This window comes from Salvelinus namaycush, unplaced genomic scaffold, assembly GCF_016432855.1.
Source record: "Salvelinus namaycush isolate Seneca unplaced genomic scaffold, SaNama_1.0 Scaffold898, whole genome shotgun sequence".
Taxonomy (NCBI): domain Eukaryota; kingdom Metazoa; phylum Chordata; class Actinopteri; order Salmoniformes; family Salmonidae; genus Salvelinus; species Salvelinus namaycush.
In genome coordinates this window covers 55,396-77,797 of record NW_024061639.1, presented here as the reverse complement: position 1 = coordinate 77,797, position 22,402 = coordinate 55,396, and the positions used below count along the sequence as shown (strand labels likewise).

General features: G+C 42.2%; 1 pseudogene; it reads right to left on the bottom strand.

Annotated features, from left to right (window-relative positions):
- The window catches only part of LOC120043309, a 50,096-nt pseudogene that overhangs the window by 14,508 nt on the left and 13,186 nt on the right, over positions 1-22,402 (bottom strand).

Here is a 22,402-nt window from a genome sequence, read left to right as displayed (position 1 = left end):
CCTCTAATAAAGAGAAAATCAGTGGTGCACTACTCATCGATTTGGTGAGGTTTTCTTCCTCCACCGAGTGAGTTCATCTAATCACTCACATTAGCTAATGATCCAGAGCAAGCTGGCAAAATAAATCACATCCCTGGAAACAACATGTTGCACAAAGTTCTGACTAAGAAGCCAAAAGACCAAAAATCTATTGTTCCTGAGCAGATGTTGTGGCATATAGTAGACTGATTTGCACCAGGGATATTGATCAGCAAGTATTGTGAAAAAAGCTGTGAGAAAAGATTAACATTAAAACAGCTGATTACTTTTACAGTCTGATCAAATACAACAATGGTACCTGAGGCGACAGGTACTGATGAGGCACTTGCGCTCGTATCCCAGCAGACGTGTTGATGGGTGGCACACCGGGCTGGTGTCTGGACTGGGTCATCCCACCACCGCTGCCACCAAACATGTTATGACCACCCTGACAGGGGAACAGAGAGGGAGAGGGTTACAAACATGGCTGACTCTTAGACATTCAGATAGGGGAGATAAGGTAGGAAATTACAGATGAAGACAACGGTACAACAATAAACAGGTTTCCATCCAAACTTTTTGCGAGAGTAAAGTACATGTCGGATAAAAAAAAGTCAGGCCTGATAAACAGAACATTTGCCGGTAAACATTCTAAATGACAACAAAACACACTAGACTAGCTGGGATCGTTTTGTGTAGGTAAAATACATTTTGCGAGAAATGGCGGTGAAAAGACATTTTTATTATAATAACTATCATATCGAAGTAAACTTGGAGTCACCCCATGTTATGTTGTGTGGTCCTCCCACTACGACTCGGGAAAGCACGCAGTTTGTTAGGCTACAGATTAAATAAATGATGAACTTCACAGGATGGTGAAAGTGGAAGACGATGAGCTTGATGCTACTTTCCAATAAATATCGAGGGACTTATTCTGGTGACATGATGATCGATGCTTGGTTACTGTTTGACAAACTCGCTCTTATCCATAATAATCTCATAGACAGTGCCTTTGAAAAGTATTCAGACCCCTTGACCCCACATAATGACATAGCAAAAACAGCAACAAAAAAAAATCTTTGCTAATATATTATTAAGTAAAAAACTTGAAATACTCAATTTACTTATGTATTCAGATCCTTTGCTATGAGACTCAAAATTGAACTCCGGTGCATCCTGTTTCCATTGATCATCCTTGAGATGTTTCAAAAACTTGATTGGAGTCCACCTGTGGTAAATTCAATTGATTGGACATGATTTGGAAAGGCACACACCTGTCTATATAAGGTCCCACAGTTGACAGTGCATGTCAGAGCAAAAACCAAGCCATGAGGTCGAAGGAATTGTTCGTAGAGCTCCGAGACAGGATTGCGTCGAGGCACAGATCTGGGGAAGGGTACCAAAAGATATCTGCAGCATTGAAGGTCCCCAAGAACACGGTTGCCTCCATCTTTCTTAAAATGGAAGAAGTTTGGAACCACCAAGACTCTTCCTAGAGCTGGCCGCCCAACCAAACTGAGCAATCGGGGGAGAAGGGCATTGGTCAGGGAGGTGACCGAGAACCCGATGATCACTGACGGAGCTCTAGAGTTCCTCTGTGGAGATGGGAGAACCTTCCAGAAGGACAACCATCTCCGTAGCACTCCATCAATCAGGCCTTTATGGTAGAGTGGCCGGACGGAAGCCACTCCTAAGTAAAAAGGCACATGGCAGCCCGCCTGGAGTTTGCCAAAAGGCACCTAAAGACTCAGACCATGAGAAACCAAGATTGAACTCTTTGGCCTGAATGCCAAGATCACGTCTGGAGGAAACCTGGCACCATCCCTACGGTGAAGCATGGTGGTGGCAGCATCATGTTGTGGGGATGTTTTTCAGCGGCAGGGACTGGGAGACTAGTCAGGATCGAGGGAAAGATGAACGAAGCAAAGTACAGAGAGATCCTTGATGAAAACCTGCTCCAGAGTGCTCAGGACCTCAGATTGGGGAGAAGGTTCACCTTCCAAACACAGCCAAGACAACGCAGGTGTGGCTTCAGGAAAAGTCTCTCAATGTCCTTGGGCCAGAGCCCGGACTTGAACCTGATCTAACATCTCTGGAGAGACCTGAAAATAGTTGTGCAGCAACTAGATCTTGATAGGATCTGCAGAGAATAATGGGAGAAACTCCCACATTTGTTGTTTATTTAAGTCAGTTAAGAACAAATTCTTATTTACAATGACGGCCTAGGGAGAGTGGGTTATTGTTCCCCTGCCTTGTTCAGGGGCAGAACGACAGATTTTTACCTTGTCAGCTTGGGGATTTGATCTTGCAACCTTTCGGTTACTGGCCCAACGCTCTAACCACTAGGCTACCTGCCGCCCCTAAATACAGGTGTGCCAAGCTGGTAGCGTCATACCCAAGAAGACCAGGCTGTAATCGCTGCAAAAGGTGCTTCAACAAAGTACTGAGTAAAGGGTCTGAATACTTTTTACAATTACATTGTTTAAAAAAAATATATAAATTAGCAAACTGATCGGGGACCAGGTTAGCAGTGAAGCAATGAGCTGATGGTCTGATGGAGACAGAGGGACACAGCCTTACTTGTCTAGGGGGGATAGTGTGGCTGTAGAGGGGGGAGGGCTTGTAGACAGTGGGTGGAGAGTACTCCTCCCCAAGGCACCCATCCTGATTGGTGAACGGCAAGGGCTGCTGATCGCAGTGACAGCCAATTGAAGTAGTTGCCCAATTTGGGGGAAGCAGTAGGCAAGACAGGAAGAAGGATACCAAATGATGGGGCAGGAAGAAGGATACCAAAAGAAGACGGGAAAGGAAGAAATACAGAGAAGAAAATGTTAACGGGACAAGAGGGACTTGGTGAAGTCAGTCAGTCATACAGAGGTTTGCCCCTCAAATAGCACCCTATTCTCTTTATAGTGCACTACTTTTGGCCAAGGCTTACAGGGCTCGGATCAAAACTAATGTACTATACAGGGAATAGGGTGAAATTTGGGACGTATCCAGAGAGGTTTGTGATGTGTCTGAGGTACAAACCTTGTCATAACAAGGCCCAGGGTCACCAGGCCCAATCTCTTTGGAACCAGGTGAACGGTAGACCATCCCTCCTCCTCCCACTCCTCTCTGCCCTCCTTTACGCATCTCTCCATTGTAGTCATTCAGGCCCATCCCTCGCTTCTCTCCCTCCATTTTCTTATCCTGAGGAGGACCAGGGGCCAGGTCCAGAGGCCGCCCGCTAGGATCATCACCCTACAAACACAGCACATATCTTCACTACCACCATCAACCCCAACATAGCTATGACGTGGCATCAGGGCGTAAAATTAACACCCGCCAAATGAGGGTGAATTGAGGTATTGGAGAGTAAAAATGTATATTTCACAAGCCACGTAGGCGGGTGGTCGATTTGCAGGGCTCTACAGTGCGAGCATTACATTCACGAATAGAAATAGGAGTAAAAAGTAAAGGATGCGCACACGTGTACGATCTGGTGGCAAAGGTCGGGTCATGCGTCCTACGAAACATGACCCGCCAAACCGCACCTCTTAACACCCGCCCTCTTAACCTGAAAGCCAGCCGCACCAATGTGTCGGAAGAAACACTGTTCCAACTGACGAGTCGTCGCTAGAGCGCGATGAGCCAAGTAAAGCTCCCCGGCCAAACCCTCCCCTAACCCGGCTGGGCCAATTGTGCGCCGCCCTATGGCACTCCAAATCACGGCCAGTTGCGATACAGCCCGGGATCGAACCTGGGTCTGTAGTGACGCGTCTAAGACCGCTGCGCCACTCGGGAGGCCCTACAGTAGCTTGTTTTGAGAGTATTTCTGCAGTTATGTTGCATAGCTGCTAATCGCACAAAGAAATACGAATCTATAAACCACGTCGCGCAGCAACACTGCCTGGCTAGGGAGCTTTGTGCAGTGTGCTGATAGATTCATTTTTGGAGACTGCGCACAGGCATAAAAGCTGGTCTAATTTACTCCAAAGTCTACAAAGTGAGACTTTGTCCTCGTGTTTCTTGGCAATATAGATTGTTTTGATCACAAGGTCGGTTGTTTTGATCACAAGGTCGGTTGTTTTTCAATGTTAGTTTGAGTCTGCTGCTTCAACTGATAGCATCTCTCCGCTGTCTACTAGTCAGATCCAAAATCTCAGACACACTTGAGACTTCAGTAACACCATTACCACGGTAACCTCTCGCCCTTTAACTCATCTGATATTTTGATTTATAGACTCACGTCACAATACATTTTTTATAAATATTAGGCATAGTTTGTTTTCTCCATAATTTTCAAAAAAAAAAAAAAATCCTCTCACTGTCAACTGTGTAAATATTTGTATGAACATAAGATTCAACAACTGAGACAAACTGAACAAGCTCCACAGAAATGTGACTAACAGAATTGGAATAATGTGTCCCTGAACAAAGGGGGGGGGGGGGGGGGGGTCAAAGTCAAACGTAACAGTCAATATCTGTTGTGGCCACCAGCTGCATAAAGTACTGCAGAGCATCTCCTCATGGACTGCACCAGATTTGCCAGTTCTTGTTGTGAGATGTTACCCCACTCTTTCACCAAGACACCTGCAAGTTCCCGGACATTTCTGGGGGGGGGGCCCTAGCCCTCCGATCCAACAGGTCCCAGACGTGAGATTGGGATCCAGGCTCTTCGCTGGCCATGGCAAAACACTGACATTCCTGTCTTGCAGGAAATCACACACAGAACAAGCAGTATGGCTGGTGGCATTGTCATGCTGGAGGGTCATGTCAGGATGAGCCTGCAGGAAGGGTACCACATGAGGGAGGAGGATGTCTTCCCTGTAACACACAGCGTTGAGATTGCCTGCAATGACAACAAGCTCAGTCCGATGATGCTGTGACACACCGTCCCAGACCATGACAGACCCTCCACATTGATCCCGCTCCAGAGTACAGGCCTCGGTGTAACGCTCATTCCTTCGACAATAAATGCGAATCCGACCATCACCCCTGGTGAAACAAAACCGTGACTCGTCAGTGAAGAGCACTTTTGCCAGTCCTGTCTGGTCCAACGACGGTGGGTTTGTGGCCATAGGCGATGTTGCTGGTGAGGACCTGCCTTACAACAGGTCTACAAGCCCACAGTCCAGCCGCTCTCAGCCTATTGCGGACAGTCTGAGCACTGATGGAGAGATTGCCCGAGTTACACCAGGAACGCACAGTTGTTGCCGTCCTGTACCTGTCCCGCAGGTGTGATGTTCGGATGTACCGATCCTGTGCAGGTGTTACACGTGGTCTGCCACTGCGAGGACGATTGTCGTGGCAGAATCAGATTTAGCTAAGTAACATAGATAGATAAGATGTTATTTTCATCATATGCTTGTGAGATACTTGTCATTAGAATGGTGCCCTTTGGACTATAGGATTGGCAGTGCATTTTCCCCTTCTGTGATAGGACTTAGTAACTTGGGGCCAGAGAGGGGAGATGTCAGGCTTGTCTTCATAAGTCAATGTATATGTTAAACCATGTGGTGCTATGTAGAATATCAGAAGGGGAGGAGGACAGAGTGGAACGTTGTGTTCTTATGGGAATGTGTCTGTAACTATTCCTAAACCATGTGAAGGGATGGTGTTATTAATTGGGGAACCAGTTAGTGATCTCATACAATGGCTGTACGCCAGTCACTCCCTACTTTTCCCATAGGGGGAAGGAGTTTGGCCGTGTTTGGAACCATTGTATGTCCCCTCTGAGGTTGCCCTTATCTTGACCTAGTATATGACCTAAGAGGCTCACTGTCTTTTCTGAGCTTATCCAGGAGGGGGTGTATTTGAGATGGGAGTATCTCAAATGACAATTGATATATGCCATTGGATGAGGTAATGTTTTGGTAGACAGTGAAGTATCAAGCATGAGATTGAAACCTTGTCTTGGGAGACCAAACTGAACGATGATTTATAGCTGATGCTGTCTAGCGATAGGATACTCCTCTTTCGGGTAAAGGATTCTTTGTAAGTTGAGAGGGGTGTATCTTGGCTATAAATGAAATTAAGAATTGTTTTGTAAGCACTCAGAGAATTCATTTATAGACACTGAATTGATCTGAGAGTCAAAAAAGGGCTTTGGTGAAGCTTATATATATATATTAAAGATGTACTTTATAAAATAACTGACTTGTGTGTGGTTGGCTATCTCTCTTTATTGAGTAATACATGAAATTACCACGACACGATCAACTGTCCGTTCTGTCTCCCTGTAGCGCTGTCTTAGGCATCTCACAGTACGGCAATTTATTGCCCTGGCCACACCTGCAGTCCCCATGCCTCCTTGCAGCATGCCTAAGGCACGTTCACGCAGATGAGCAGGGGCATCTTTCTTTTGGTGTTTTCAGAGTCAGTAGAAAGGCCTCTTTAGTGTCCTAAGTTTTCATAACTGTGACCTCAATTGCCTACGGTCTGTAAGCTGTTAGCGTCTTAATGACCGTTCCACAGGTGCATGTTCATTAATTGTTCATGGTTCATTGAACAAGCATGGGAAACAGTGTTAAAACCCTTTATAATGAAGATCTGTGAAGTTATTTGGATTTTTACGAACTATCTTTGAAAGACAGGATCCTGAAAAGAGGACGTCTTTTTTTGCTGAGTATATCTCGCCATCTACCTGCCAGGTTTATGGACCAAAAAGTAAATTTTAGGCCCTGCTTGGCATGACATCCTCATTGTAATAACTACAACAAAACATCTCACTATGTCCAGTATCTCAAAACACAACCTATGCCTGCCCATGGACCCTGCTCTGAAACTTACCAGGAGCCCCATGTTGGAGAACTGTTTGTTCATGGGGTTCATCCAGGAGTCTCCTCCACTCTTCAATGGAGCCTGAGACAAAAACATACAGATATAACATTTCTGGCAGTAGTTTTTTGTTCTGGCACAAACATTGTCAAACAAATAGTCATCTTCAAACCAAAAGACATCAAAAATCCAACTCCTATCAAGTATTTGAATGAGGCAACAACCAAACAAACCACCCCCATTGTGAATGCTTTTCTACCTTGTTGGGCTTCTTGCCCCCGTGACCTTGGCCCCAGCCCCCACTGTTGTAGGAAGAGTTGCTACCCTGGGAACCAGCGCTGCTCCACACCCCTCCACCTCCCTCCTCCTCTTCCTCCCAGCTGGAGTGACGAGAGGCCGCCACAGAGCCCTGGTCACCCTCACCCCAGCTTCCTTCTTGCATAGACTTTGAACCTGCTAGGGATATAACAATGAGTAGCATTATTACACCATAAGAACATAATACCATATTAACAAAATGCTGTGTTATGATGACAATGCAAATCTGTGACTGTCTGGATATTTTGGGAGACAAAACCATGTCACTCTGCAAGGGTGACTCGTCACACAGCTACGCTTATGACATACAGAGCACTTGGAAAGTATTCAGACCTTCCCTTTTTCTACATTTTGTTACAGCCTTATTCAAATCAAACTTTGCCACATGAGCTGAATACAATAAGTGTAGGCCTTACAGTGAAATGCTTACTTACAAGCCCTTAACTCTTCTTGAACTGCACTGCTGGTTAAGAACATTTACCAAATAAACTACAGTAAATAAAATAATAAAAAGTAAACAAAAAAACATACAGGGGATACAGAGTCAGTGTGCGGGGGTACAGGTTAGGTCATTTGTAAATGTATGTAGGGAAGAAGTGACTACGCATATATAATAAGTGAGTAGCAGCAGTATACAAAACAAATGGAGGGGGGGGGGTGTCAATGTAATAGTCCAGTGGCCATTTGATTAATTGTTCAGCAGTCTTATGACTTGGGGGTAGAAGCTGTTAAGGAGCCTTTTGGTCCTAGACTTGGCCTTCCGGTACCGCTTGTCGTGCAATAGCAGAGAAAAGTCTATGACTTGGGTGATTGTAGTCTAACAATTTTATGGGCTTTCCTCTGACACGCCTATTATTTAGGTCCTGGATGGCAGGAAGCTTGGCCCCAGTGATGTACTGGCCCATACGCACTACCCTCTGTAGCGCCTCACGGTCAGATGCCGAGCAGTTGCCATACCAGGCAGTGATGCAAGCGGTCAGGATGCTCTCGATGGTGAATCTTTTGAGGATTTGGGACCCATGCCAAATCTTTTCAGTCTCCTGAAGGGGAAAAGGTTTTGTCGTGCCCTCTTCACGACTGTCTTGGTGTGTTTGGACTAGAGGTCGATTATTTATGGCAGATTTTAAGTTCTCATAACCGGTAATCAGCCTTTTTGGATGCCGATTATGGCTGATTACATTGCAATCCACGAGGAGACTGCGTGGCAGGCTGACCACCTGTTACACGAGTGCAGCGTTAAAAGGACCTTGTGGCTGCAATGAGCCAAGGTAAGTTGCTAGCTAGCATTAAACTCATCTATTACAAAAAAAAAATCTTCACATAATCACTAGTTAACTACACATGGTTGATGATATTACTAGGTTAACTAATTAACTAATAATTACTAGGTTGCATATAATCAATGCGGTGCCTGTTAAATTGATCATCGAATCACAGCCTACTTCAACTTCGCCAAACGGGTTATTTAACAAAACCACATTTGCAAAAAAAAGCACAACCGTTGCAATAATGTACACAAGTATATATTTTTAAACCTGCATATGTAGTTAAAAGAAATTCATGTTAGCAGGCAATATTAACTAGCAAAATTGTGTCACTTCTCTTGCGTGCAGTGCAAGCAGAAACAGGGTATATGCAACAGTTTGGGCCACCTGGCTCGTTGCGAACTGTTGAAAGGCCATTTATTCCTAACAAAGACAGTAATTAATTTGCCAGAATTTTACATAATTATGACATAACATTGAAGGTTGTGCAATGTAACAGTAATATTTAGACTTAGGGTTGCCACCCGTCTGATAAAATACAGAACGTTTCCGTATTTCACTGAAAGAAAAAAAGTTTTGTTTTCGAAATTAGTTTCCGGATTTGACCATATTAATGACCAAAGGCTCGTATTTCTGTCTGTTTATTATATTATAATTAAGTCTATGGTTTGATATAGCAGTCTGAGCGGTGGTAGGCAGCAGCAGGCTCGCAAGCATTCACTCAAAGAGCAGCTGTTAGTAATGCTTGATGCACAGCTCTGTTTATGACTTCAAGCCTATCAACTCCCGAGATTAGGCTATACTGTTACACTGGCAATACTAAAGTGCCTATAAGAACATTCAATAGTCAAAGGTATATGAAATACAAATGGTATAGAGAGAAAGTCCTATAATTCCTATAACTACAAACTTCTTAACTGGGAATATTGAAAACATGTTAAAAAGGAACCACCACCTTTCATATGTTCTCATGTTCTGAGCAAGGAACTTAAACGTTAGCTTTTTTACATGGCACACTTCTACTTTCTTCTCCAACACTGTTTTTGCATTATTTCAACCAAATTGAACATGTTTCATTATTTATTTTAGACTAAATTGATTTTATGTATTATATTAAGTAAAAATTAAAAAAAAGTGTTGATTGTTCATTCAGTATTGTTGTAATTGTCATTTATTACAAACAATTATATATACACATATGCTAATTAATTACTTAAAAATCATACAATGTGATTTTCTGGATTTTTGTTTTAGATTCCGTCTCTCACAGTTGAAGTGTACCTATGATACAAATTACAGACCTCTACATGCTTTGTAAGTAGGAAAACCTGCAAAATCGGCAGTGTGTCAAGTACTTGTTCTCCCCACTATATATATATATATATATATATATATATATATATATATATATATATATATATACACTGCTCAAAAAAAGGGAAGCATAGGAACTGAGAAGTGGTCTGTGGTCACCACCTGCAGAACCATTCCTTTATTGGGGGTGTCTTGCTAATTGCCTATAATTTCCACCTGTTGTCTATTCCATTTGCACAACAGCATGTGAAATTTTTTGTCACTCAGTGTTGCTTCCTAAGTGGACAGTTTGATTTCACAGAAGTGTGATTGACTTGGAGTTACATTGTGTTTTTTAAGTGTTCCCTTTATTTTTTTGAGCAGTATATATATATATATATATATATATATATATATATATATATATATATATATCACACACACACTAGATAAAATAATAATAATAAAATTGGCCGATTAAATCGGTATCGGCTTTTTTTGGTCCTCCAATAAATCAGTATCGGCGTTGAAAAATCATAATCGGTCGACCTCTAGTTTGGACCATGATAGAGCGTTGGTGACGTGGACACCAAGGAACTTGAAACACTAGACCCGCTCCACTACAGCCCCGTTGATGTTAATGAGGCCTGTTCAGCCCGCCTTTGCCTGTAGTCCACGATCAGCTCCTGTCTTGCTCACACTGAGGGAGATGTTATTGTCCTGGCAGCACACCACCAGTTCTCCGACCTCCTCCCTATAGGCTGTCTCAGCGTTGTCGGTGATCAGGCCTACCACTGTTGTCATCAGCAAACTTGGTGTTGGAGTCGTGTTTGGCTATGCAGTTGTGGGTTAACAGGGAGTACAGGAGGGGACTAAGTACACACCCCCTGAGGGGCCCCAGTGTTTTTTTTATTGCACCTTTATATAACCAGGTAGGCTAGTTGAGAACAAGTTCTCATTTGCAACTGCGACCTGGCCAAGATAAAGCATAGCAATTCGACACATACAACACAGAGTTACACATGGAATAAACAAAACATACAGTCAATAATACAGTAGAAAAATAAGTCTATATACAATGTGAGCAAATGAGGTGAGATAAGGGAGGTAAAGGCAGAAAAAGGCCATGCTGGCGAGGTAAATACAATATAGCAAGTAAAACACTGGAATGGTAGATTTGCAGTGGAAGAATGCAAAGTAGAAATATAAATAATGGGGTGCAAAGGAGCAAAAATAAATAAATAAATACAGTAAGGGAAGAGGTAGTTGTTTGGGCTAAATTATAGATGGGCTATGTACAGGTGCAGTAATCTGATCAGAGTGGCTGACGTGTGGTTGCCTACCCTTACCACCTGGGGGAGGCCCATCAGGAAGTCAAGGATCCAGTTGCAGAGGGAGGTATTTAGTCCCAGGGTCCTTAGCTAAGTGATGAGCTTTGTGGGCACTATGGTGTTGAACGCTGAGCTGTCGTCAATAAACAGCATTCTCATAGGTGTTCCTTTTGTCCAGGTGGGAAAGGACCGTATAGAGTACGATTGAGATTGCATCATCTGTGGATCTGTTGGGGCGGTATGCGAATTGAAGTGGGTCTAGGGTAACCGGGAGGATGCTGTTGATGTGAGCCATGATCAGCATTTCCTGACTTCCTACGTGAGTACTACGGGGCGGTATTCATTTAGGCAGGTTAACTTTGCTTCCTTGGGCACAAGGACTATGATGGTCTGCTTGAAACATGTAGGTATTACAGACTCAGTCAGGGAGAGGTTGAAAATGTCAGTGAAGACACTTGCCAGTTGATCCACACATGCTTTGAGTACACGTCCTGGTAATCCACCTGGCCCCGTGGCTTTGTGAATATCTTGCTCACATCGGCTACCGAGAGCGTTATCACAGTCTTCCGGAACAGCGGGTGCTCTCATGCATGCTTCAGTGTTGCTTAACTCAAAGCGAGCATTAAAGGCATAGCGGGTGCGTTATCACAGTCATCTGGTAGGCTCGTGTCACTGGGCAGCTCGCGTCCGGGTTTCCTTTTGTAGTCTGTAATTGTTTTCAAGCCCTGCCACATCCGATGAGCGTCAGAGCCGGTGTAGTAGGATTCAATTTGAATCCCGTACAGTATTGAAGGTCCTCAAGAACAAAGTGGCTTCCATCATTCTTAAATGGAAGAAGTTTGGAACCACCAAGACTCTTAATAGAGCTGGCCACCCGGCCAAACTGAGCAATCGGGGGAGAAGGGCCTTGGTCAGGGAGGTGACCCAGAACCCGATGGTCACTGACAGAGTTAAAGAATTCCTCTGTGGAGATGGGAGAACATACCAGAAGGACAACGATCTCTTCAACACTCCACCAATCAAGCCGTTATGGTAGAGTGCAAACCACACTCCTCAGTAAAAGGCACACGACAGCCCACCTGGAGTTCGCCAAAAGGCACCTAATGGTCTCAGACCATGGGAATCAAGATTCTCTGGTCTGATAAAACCAAGAATGAACTCTTTGGCCTGAATGCCAAGATCACGTCTGGAGGAAACTTGGCACCATCCCTATGGTGAAGCATGGTGGGGGCAGCATCATGCTGTGGGGATGTTTTTCAGCGGCAAGAACTGGGAGACTAGTCAGAATCGAGGGAAAGATGAACGAAGCAAAGTACAGAGAGATCCTTGATGAAAACCTGCTCCAGAGTGCTCAGGATCTCAGACTGGGGCGAAGGTTCACCTTCCAACAGGACAACGACCCTAAGCACACAGCCAAGACAACGCAGGCGTGGCTTCCGGACAAGTCTCTGAATGTCCTTGAGTGACCCAGCCAGAGCCCAGACTTGAACCTGATCGAACATCTCTAGGGAGACCTGAAAATAGCTGTGCAGCGACACTTCCCATCCAACCTGACAGAGAAAGAGAGGATCTGCAGAGAAGAATGGGATAAACTCCCCAAATACAGGTACACACACACTCAAACATTTCTAAAAACCTGTTTTTGCTTCGTCATTATGGGGTATTGTGTATAGATTGATGTGGGAAAAAACAAATTTGTACATTTTAGAGTAAGGCTGCAACGTAACAAAATGTGGAAAAAGTTAAAGGGTCTGAATACTTTCCGAATGCACTGTACCTATAGTTAGACAATCAGCCATCATATCATTAAGGATTTACAGTAGTTAGTTCACTTACCAGATTTGATGGGGTTGGGTGAGGGGTTTCCCCAGCCAGAGGTGGTCTTCCCAGGGTCTTCCCAGCCGGTGGGGGTCTCAGTAGGTTTCCCCCAGGCTGCAGTGCCGTTGTCCACCGGGGGGTCCGAGGGAGAGCCACCGTCCCAGCCGGACGATGGACCTACACACAGGAAAACAATGGGATCAATCCATCAGTGAGTGGTTTTTGATTTATGTACTCTATAGGTTTATGAAAAAGTGTAACGTTCCATTTGTAAAGGGTTTATATTTACGTTATTAATGGTTAGTCATTTGTAAATGCATTATAAAACATTAATAAATGGGTTATAGTAGTGCTATAGTCAGTGCTTGCCAAATAGTGAGCCACTATTTACCTCCAGCTATTAAATGCATATAATATTGAACCCTTATGTATCATAATGGAACATTATTATTATGTTCTTTTTTTGTATTTTACCCCCCTTTTCATGATATCCAATTGCGATCCAATTACGATCTTGTCTCATCGCTGCAACTCCCCAACATGAACCGCCAAACCGCGTTTCTTAACACCTGCCCGCTTAACCCGGAAGCCAGCTGCACCAATGTGTCGGAGAAAACACAGTTCAACTGACGACCGAAGTCAACCTGCACAAGGAGTCGCTAGAGCGCAATGAGCTGAGTAAAGCCCCCCGAGCCAAACCCCCCCTAACCCGGACAACGCTGGGCCAATTGTGCACCGCCCTATGGGACTGTCGGTCACAGCCTGGGATCGAACCCGGGTCTGTAGTGATGCCTCAAGCACTGCGATGCTCTGCCACGCAGGAGGCCCTATGCAACCTTATTTTCAATGGTTGCAGTTACACAATTTTTATTCTCACTTTGGTGTGATGCATCGTTTCTCTTTCCCAGGAACAGAAATGGTTGGTTTTCAGATCAATGGTCAACTCCCATGATGTGTCTTGCTCCACGTTTAAAACCCTGATGATTTTTGGTCAATTTAGCCATTTATTCCATCTGAAGATCTCAAGCCATATTATTGGCGTGTTTCACTGGTTTCTGAGAAATTACCTACTTTGTGATACAGCATCTGCACATGTTCGAATCTGCGCTTGAAATAAATACCTGGGACGTGCTCAGAATTTTGTGTTGATACTGACAATGTGACAGTGATTTGTGAAGAATCAGGATGGACGTGGCTATGAGAAGTGTGCAAAGGCCAGACAGAAGAGATTACGCAAAATAAACATTAACAAGATAAATGTAATTTTTCCCTTTTGGATACATAATTTCTGATGGATGATTTAACTTGCTGCCCAGCTAGCTAAGTAGCATCTCTGTCCTACCTAGCTAGGAAACATTAGCTAGCTAGCATTAGGTCAAACCTAAAATGGCTTTATAAATATAAGAATTCAGCTAGATGATTTAGCATGAGATAATATTGGGCATGATATTGTTAACTAGCTAAGTTGTTCACCTTTGCTGGCTAGTTAGCTTCACAAGCTAGCAAACGTTACCAGCAAGCTAGCGAACATCGACATGATAGAAATTCCATGCAATTTGTTTTGCTAGCTTTTTTAGATTAGCATGCTCATTATCTAACATCAGAACTCAGGTCTGTCTAGCTAGGTACCTGGTAAGTGAACTAACTAGCATCCTATCAGCACACTAGTGGTTCCAATTGTTAGAATCTAGCTAGCTAGTGTATTAGCAAAAATTGTGATAACTAGCTAACCCCTTTAATTGGTGGTCGCTAGGGAATTTTACATACACTAAGTTGACTGTGCCTTTAACTTCTCTAGGATAGGGGGCAGCATTTTCACGTTTGGATGAAAAGCATACCCAAATTCAACTGCCAGCTACTCATCCCCAGAAGATAAGATATGCATATTATTAGTAGATTTGGATAGAAAACACTCTGAAGTTTCTAAAACTGTTTGAATCATGTCTGAGTATAACAGAACTTATTTAGCAGGCGAAACCCTGAGGACAAACCATTCAGATTTTTTTGTTGTTGAGGTCACTCTTTTCAATGAGTTTATTGGGAATACAGATTTCTAATTGACCTTCTTGCAGTTCCTACCGCTTCCACTGGATGTCAACAGTTTAGAAATTGGTTGAGGGTTTTTCCTTTGTGCAATGAAGAAGTACGGCCATTTTGAACGAGGGTCACTTGTTGTGTACTGCTTGTTAGAGGCGCATGACCAGAAAGCTAGCTACAGTTTGTTTTAATCCTGTATTGAACACAGATCATCCCGTTTTCAATTTTATCGATTATTTACGTTAAAAAATACCTAAAGTTGTATTACAAAAGTAGTTTGAAATGTTTTGGCAAAGTTTACAGGTAACCTTTGAGATATTTTGTAGTCACGTTGCTCAAATTGGAACCGGTGTTTTTCTGGATAAACGCGCCAAATAAATGAAATTTTGGATATATATCGACGGAATTAATCGAACAAAAGGACCATTTGTGATGTTTATGGGACATATTGGTGTGTCAACAACAGAAGCTCGTCAAAGGCATGAGTTATATTTTTATTTCTGCGTTTTGTGTCGCGTCTGCAGGGTTGAAATAAGCTTATCTCTTTGTTTACTATGGTGCTATCCTCTGATAATAGCATCGTTTGCTTTCGCCGAAAAGTCTATTTGAATTCTGACATGTTGGCTGGATTCACAACCAGTGTAGCTTTAATTTGGTATCGTTCATGTGTGATTTAATGAAAGTTTGATTTTTAATAGTAATTTATTTGAATTTGGCGCTCTGCATTTTTACTGGCTTTTCAACAAAAGAAAATAAAATCTGAATGTACACTTTTGGAATTACAGTAACACTGCAATGCTCTCTCACATATCCCAGAGAAGTTAAACAGCTTTGAAAATTCCATAAAATTATGTCATGGTTTTAGAAGCTTCTGATAGGCTAATTGACATCATTTGAGTCAATTGGAGGTGTACCTTCGGATGTATTTCAAGGACTACCTTCAAACTCTGAAGGTACCACGTTCATCTGTACAAACAATAGTACGTAAGTATAAACACCATGGGACCACGCAGCTGTCATACCGCTCAGGAAGGAGACGCGTTCTGTCTCCTAGAGATGAACATAATTGGGTGCGAAAAGTGCAAATCAATCCCAGAACAACAGCAAAGGACCTTGTGAAGATGCTGGAGGAAACAGGTACAAAAGTATCAATATCCATAGTAAAACGAGTCCTATATCGACATAACCTGAAAGGCCGCTCAGCAAGGAAGAAGCCACTGCTCCAAAACCACCATAAAAAAGCCAGACTACGGTTTGCAACTGCACATGGGGACAAAGATTGTACTTTTTGGAGAAATGTCCTCTGGTCTGATGAAACAAAAATAGAACTGTTTGGCCATAATGACCATTGTTATGTTTGGAGGAAAAAGAAGGATGCTTGCAAGCCGAAGAACACCATCCCAAAAGTGAAGCACGGGGGTGGCAGAATCATGTTGTGGGGGTGCTTTGCTGCAGAAAGGGCTGGTGCACTACACAAAATAGATGGCATCATGAGGCAGGAAAATTATGTGGATATATTGAAGCAACATCTCAAGACAGGAAGTTCAAGCTTGGTGACAAATGGGTCTTCCAAAAGGATAATGACCCCAAGCATACTTCCAAAGTTGTGGCAAAATGGCTTAAGAACTAAAGTCAAGGTATTGGAGAGGCCATCACAAAGCCATGACCTCAATCCTGTAGAAAATGTGTGGGCAGAACTGAAAAAGCGTGTGCGAGCAAGGAGGCCTACAAACCTGACTCAGTTACACCAGCTCTGTCAGGAGGAATGGGCCAAAATTCACCCAACTTATTGTGGGAAGCTTGTGGAAGGTTACCCAAAACGTTTGACCCAAGTTAAACAATTTAAAGGCAATGCTACAAATACTAATCGAGTGTACGTAAACTTCTGACCCACTGGGAATGTGATGAAAGAAATAAAAGCTGAAATAAATCACTCTATTATTCTGACATTTCACATTCTTAAAATAAAGTGGTGATCCTAACTGACTAAGACAGAACATTTTTACTAGGATTAAATGTCAGGAATTGTGAAAAACTGAGTTTAAATGTATTTGGCTAAGGTGTATGTAAACTTCTGACTTCAACTGTAGAAGGGGACCATGAGACCCAATGTTGTATTTTAAATAGTTAATATCTTGTCAATTTCTAAGCTGACTTGTAAAGTGGAGAAAGACACCACCTGTTTATCTGAATTAGTTAGGCTACGCACTGTATCAATGATAGGCTACATGAGTCACTGCCATTATCTCCCACCCCAATGTATCATATTAAATTACATTTTTGTTCTTACTATGTATTGCATGTTTGAGATTATATGCTGTTATGTTTCCAACTCACGAAATGGCCACAAGGTTTCCACATTTTTTAAGCTATATTTTTAGAAGTTAAATATTGGTAGGCCAAACACATTAATAAATGTGACTCATTTCAGAAAACTAAGCGCATGTCACTATTTCACAGGAGCGCCATTTGAATGTAAACAGCATTTTTTAGCAAAAATTCCTTCCTGAACATGTGAACTTTCATGTGCCTTAAAACTTCTTATGGCTGCATCCCGCTAACGGGATCGATATGACAACAGCCAGTGAAAGTGCAGGGCACCAAATTCAAACAGAAATCTCATAATTAAAATTCCTCAAACATACGTGTCTTATATCATTTTAAAGGTAATCTTGTTGTTAATCCCACCAAAGTGTCCGACTTCAAATATGCTTTTCAGCGAAAGCACTACAAACGATTATGTTAGGTCACCACCAAACCACAGCCATTTTTCCAGCGAAATATAGCAGTCACAAAAAGCAGAAATAGAGATAAAATTAATCACTAACCTTTGATGACTATCATCAGATGACACTCATAGGACTTCAGGTTACACAATACATGCATGTTTTGTTTGATAAAGTTCATATTTCTAACAAAAAATCTGAGTTTACATTGGCGCGTTACATTCACTAGTTCCAAAAACATCAAGTGATTTTGCATAGCCACATCGTTTCAACAGAAATACTCATCTTAAAATGTAGATGATAATACAAGTTATACACATGGAATTATAGATATACCTCTCCTTAATGCAACCGCTGTGTCAGATTTCATTTTTTATGGAAAAAGCAAACCATGCAATAATCTGAGACGGCGCTCAGAACAATAGCCAAATTAGCCGCCATGTTGGGGTCAACAGAAACCAGAAAATACATGACAAATGTTTCCTTACCTTTGATGAACTTCATCAGAATGCAGTCCTAGGAATCCCAGGTCCACAATAAATGCTTGATTTGTTCGATAATGTCCGTTATTTATGTCCAATTAGCTACTTTGGTTAGCGCGTTTGGTAAACAATTCCAAAGTCAAAAAGCGCGTCCAATATAACGTGACGAAATGTCCAAAAGTTCCGTAACAGTCAGTAGAAACATGTCAAACGATGTATTGAATCAATCTTAAGAATGTTGTTAACATACATCTTGAATAACGTTCCAACCGGAGAATTACATTGACTTCAGTTGAGAGATGGAACAGAGCTGCCTATCACGTGAACGCACGTATTCAATACGTGGTCACCTCATGGCAGTGATTACTCATTCCTGTCTCCTTCGGCCCCCCTTCACATTAGAGTCATCAGACAAAGTTCTATTGACTGTTGACATCTAGTGGAAACCGTAGGAAGTGAAAACTCATCCATATCTCGCTGTAATTTCATTGGGAGCTTGGTTGAAAATCTAGCAGCCTCAGAAAAAATCCAAACAGGAAGTGGAACTTCTCAGGTTTTTGCCTGCCATATGAGTTCTGCTATACTCAGACATATTTCAAACAGTTTTAGAAACTTCAGAGTGTTTTCTATCCAATACTACTAATAATATGCATATATTAGCAACTATGACTGAGGAGCAGGCCGTTTACTCTGGGCACCTCTGTGCACCTTTCATCCAAGCTACTCAATACTGCCCCTGCAGCCATAAGAAGTTAATAACAAACTTGTATGCCATCTACAAATACAAATAAAATTGTTAAAATTACAAGCAGAGTGGCTTAGCCATTGAAAAAGTTGGCAACCTTCCAGCTAGCCATGGTTGGCTGAGATAATGAGTGGGCTGGACATGCTGAGAGATGAGTCTGCCATGTAGCACGCCTCTGTCTATAATATGAGCTGGTCAGCATGTGTAGTTAATCCTAACGCGGCTTTTTATATATCACGTAGTAGAACAGCATAAGTATTGCTCTCCACCTTCTGGAGGACTGAGTTTTGAAATCAGTGGAATTAAGAGTATGATAGCTAAGGATAAAATTCTGGCGTTTGATTGCAAATATGCAGATAGAGTCAAAAAGAACACAGAAGGCTTTGGATTACATCTTCAAACATGGCATCTGCGACAGAGGGAGAAGCGTCCATCCATGTATACGGGTAATTTCCGGTTTTACAAGTTTCAAATTGTCAGGTCTTTTTCATTTCAAGTTAGTGATCTGTTAGCTAGCAAGCTAACGTTAGCCTAGTTAAATATAGGTTAAATAAACAAATTTAAAAAAACATGAGTTGGGATTATGGGGTTCATTGTTTAGCTAGCTAGATGTCTAAACAAGAGACTCCAATATGCAAGTAACTATTTCAATAGAATATTTGATGTTACTGTGACAACTGTCGACAGATGTAGTTGTTAAATGCGCATCTGGCTATCTACTCCGATTTCAGAGCACTCTCGTCCGAATATGCAAGAGAGCAGAATAACCGACGAATTTCCGAACGCTCAACACCTGTTGAATACGGCCAGTGTCAGTAAACGTTTGCAAAAAAAAAGCTTAATTAAATTGTTGCCAGTAGCACAGCTGCAGTCACCAATGCTCTGGATAACATAAAAACAGCCTAACCAGCTCTGCTAGGGCGAGTAAAATGGTTAGAGTGAGCGGTTCTCATGTGTCAAAGTAGCTAGCAAGCTAGCTAATGTTAGCCAGTTAGCTTGGGTGCTTGACTGCTGGTAGGTCAGAAGGCTCGGATCAACCCTACTTTTAGGCCAGAGCGTCCAGTGTGCGCCCCGAGAGTTAAACACTACGAATTTACGAACGGCCAATCTGACAACGCTCTGAGTTTACGAACGCCCAGAGCACTCTGGCACTCCAGATTGAATTTACAAACACACCCATAGTATAAACCAGTCGTTAGTCTTGAAATCTTTGTTTGTTTTAGTACATAGCCTCACATGTGAATCCTTAACGAGATAGGTGCAGCCATTCAAAGGCCATTTTGTCAAAAGTGAGGTTAAGTTTATCAACTTTCAAAGCAGAATTACTTTCCCATTGTTCCTCAACTGTAGTGTATGATATATAATTTTCTAGCTCTGAGTCTAATTTTATCCAATGTAAAAAACACAATTTCAAATTTTGCTACATAAGACTGAATCAAGCCGGTCAGTCATAAATGGTCAGCAGGTTCCCACTTTCTTTAAAGACATATTTTTAGCAGTTATAAAATGTTGGTAACTCATTTGTTAATGGTCAGTGGATTGTCAAATCTATACAACAGGTAGACCTTACTGTGAAATTCTTACATACAAGCCTTTAACCAACAACGCCGTTAAGAAAAATAACAATAACGAGGCTGAGAGTCAATGTGAGTCAATGTGCGGGGGTACAGGTTAGTCGAGGTAATTGAGGTAATATGTACATGTAGGTAGGGGTAAAGTGACTATGCATAGATAATAGACAGCGAGTAGCAGCAGCTACTTTGCAAATAGTCTGGGTAGCCATTTGATTAACTGTTCAGCAGTCTTATGGCTTAGGGGTAGAAGCTGTTAAGGAGCCTTTTGGACCTAGACTTGGCCCTCCGGTACGCTCGCTGTGCGGTAGCAGAGAGAACACCGCCTGGTATAGGGCCATACGCACTACCCTCTGTAGTGCCTTGCAGTCAGATGACGAACAATAGCCATACCAGGCAGTGATGCAGTCAGGATTCTCTCAATGGTGCAGCTGTAGAACTTTGAGTATCTAAAGACCCATGGCAAATATTTTCAGTCTCCTGAGGGGGAATAGGCATTGTTGTGCCCTCTCCATGACCGTCTGCGTGTTTGGACCATGATAGTTTGTTGGTGAGGTGGACATCAAAGTAAGTGGCATAAGGTATACTTTTAGCAGTTACATTGATAACTAATATATCAATGTTTATAGGTCTGTCACATATAAAGTATATATATATTTTTAAGAGAGAAGATTCAACACTTTGTTAAACATGTTCAATCAATGAATGGTGGGTATGAAGACCAAAACATTCAAAGTTATGACAGGATACCTCCTCTACTGTTTCACGAAGAAATGGTACTACGGTTACCATTTCACACCAGGGCGTTCACCATACTTGGGACTATCACAGAGAAGTGGTAAATGTGTTAATATAATCTGGTAAGCGGTAATATGTTAGGAATGATGATTGAATAACATCCTGGATGTAAATTTGGCTAGGGATCAGGGTTTCAAAGGTGGGTCAAGACACATCATGATTACCAACATCTTCTGTTCCTGGGACAGAGCAACAATGGATCACACCCAAAAGTGGGGGAAAAAAGTATTGGTCAAATGTGCAACTATTGAAAACAAGGTCTTATAAGTGTTTGTAAGTGCATTTATAAAATGGTTAATAACTAGAGGTAAATATTGGCTCACCATTTGGCAAACACTGACCAGTTATTGCACTATTTTAACCAATGCGATGTGACCGTTTAGTAAATGGTTTATAATTAGGGATGTTAACAGTTAACCATTAATAGGAAAATACATTTGACCAGTCATGCTTATCGTATAGGTTAATTTGCATAATTTGGTGGAATTCAATTGCCGCATGTGTATTTCCGTTAGTCATCTTATTTATCACATGCATACAGAGCCTAGTTTGAGGAGCGGCGTAGCCTACCACCTGTCAGACAGCGCCAGAGCAGCTCCTCACAGGAGTACAACCTGCTTTTGTAAGCCCAGTCATTGCACAACAAATAACAATTCTAAATGGAATCATGTGTTAAAAACGTTGACGAACACGATTAAAAAGGGAGCCATTTCTATTTCTCAACTCTCAATTAAAGCATGCTTCTCATTTGAGTATATAGGCTATAGTCAACAGTAGGCATGCCACCAGTGCGTCACCCACCACTTTGCAATGTGAGCTTGAGGCAGTTATTTGAAAGCTGAACATTTTTACTTTACTTCAAATAACGAGGCATGTCTTACCTTGCTTCAAAGTAGCCTTGCAAAAATCCATCCATTGAAACATTGAGGCAATTATTTTAGAAAGACTTCCTGATGCCATTAACCAGCATTTCTAAACTGTTCTATTGGTTTTCATATCAACTTTCTTTCATTATCCAGAAGTCAACGGCACAATCCTTGTCATATTGGCAACACATCCTAGTTGTTGTTACAGATTCCCCATCTTGCTACATTTCTAACGCAGATTTTCATGTCTGTCACATATGGAACAGCTTACATTAGGTACGCTGTTTAGAACGGTGTTTCTAAATTGCGGGAAATTACTTTTTATTAGCAGCTTCATTACAGGAGTTGCATGTTCAATCATAGGCTGTAGCA